Here is a 1,692-nt window from a genome sequence, read left to right as displayed (position 1 = left end):
TCAGGATTCACTAGCGGAATATTTAATATTTCTTTTTCTAGATGTATAGAAAATCCTTCCACCAGAATTTCTACCTTTTACATGTATAAATGACTAGGCTTTCCGCTTTCTTGATTGAGCCAAAATTACTCAACTAATTACTTTATTGCATGCTAATCATTAATACTTTGCCATTATTAGAAAAATGGCAAAATGCCGTGTCTTATCAGACATCGTATCAACCTAAGAAATGATGGCAAGCTGTAGCATTGTTTTTCCAACCACAAGTATTTATGCTACAATATATCAAGCAAGTTTTGAGATCATGGTTTTTGTCCTTGAAGTATTAGACTCTCATGTTCATATATATATAAATAGTGAGGGTTAGTTTCATTAGTTAAACCGTTCAACTAAGGGATGTTGTCAATAGGGATGTCATAGGTTACAGGTTTAAATCTGGTTGAGTCTCTTGGAGTTATCAGCCGCTCTTGTGGCTGGTAGTTGAGTTGCCTTCTATCTGGGAAAAAGGATTCCGCAATGTTTTCCTTATTATATATATATATATATATATATATATAAATTAAGCATCTGTTTAGTAAGCAAATCTAACAGTCACGATATTTTCTGATTTTTTTTTGCATCTTAGAATGTCTTGGATACATGAAAACTGTTGGGCATCTATTTACTCAGAGAATCTAACAATCTTGATTTATTCTAACATTTTTACATCCCAGGGTATGGTGGTATTGTCAGGTATACAACAACCCCTCATTTGTTTCCAAAATAAATGGGGACCCTATTAAAAAGTTTAAAAAGTTTTATTTTGACTTGCTTATTTTCCTATATGTAAAGTATTGATAATTTGTTTTCAGTACTTTTATAAGAAACTCCTTATTTTCTTTGATTTTACAAAGTCTTTGTGTTAAATTTCTTGAAAAATCCGGACTCCTTCGCTGCCCATCTAGCATCCGCCTTATCCATCCAAGTGATATTCCTTTGCTTCCTCGGATGCCCGGTTAGGTGGATTACCTTTATCAATTTGTAAATGAATTGAACCTGCCACCAATTTGCATTTTGTTGTATGGTATTTGGAATCCTCTTCGTGTATCCGCCCATCCAGGCTAGCCTTAAGCTTAGAATAGTTTAACCACTCTGTCAACAAGCCACACCTTCCGCCCCGGGTGACTGAATGTTTTGTTAAAATCTTTTTATCAATAATTAAGTTAAGGTCTTAATCACCATTTATCAACGAATAATAACAAATCCGCCCATCCGGCCTCTTACTTGAACAAAGCATTGTGCATGCCTCGCCCCGAATGACCAGATTTCGTTTTAAGCTTGCTTAATCAATAGATTAGACTAATAAAGGAAGTTAGTCATCTTTAGGAAATAATTAAGGTAAAGCCTAGCATCCAGCTTCTTTTGATAGATACTACTCATTGCATCCATCGAACCCTGGATCCCTGGATCATATCAATAAAATGCAATTAAAGGTGAAACAAGGTTAGCAAGCAAAGTTTAACCGCGATAACTTAGCAAGCTGATTTAATTTAAAACAAAGTTTTCCGGGATTTTAGTTATGTTGGTTAATATGCTGGACAGACTTCTTAATTCGTGAGTTCTTACGTTTGCTAAATTTGTCTGTGCAGGTAAAATGAGAGCAAGGCCTAAAGGTATTAGGCATTGCCTCTAAACGAAAGGTGTTGGGAAAAA

The sequence above is a fragment of the Pinus tabuliformis genome, chromosome J (genome assembly GCF_031772625.1).
Source record: "Pinus tabuliformis cultivar Carrire ecotype Pingquan chromosome J, CPIR1, whole genome shotgun sequence".
Lineage (NCBI taxonomy): Eukaryota > Viridiplantae > Streptophyta > Pinopsida > Pinales > Pinaceae > Pinus > Pinus tabuliformis.
This window is presented reverse-complemented; position numbering follows the sequence as displayed.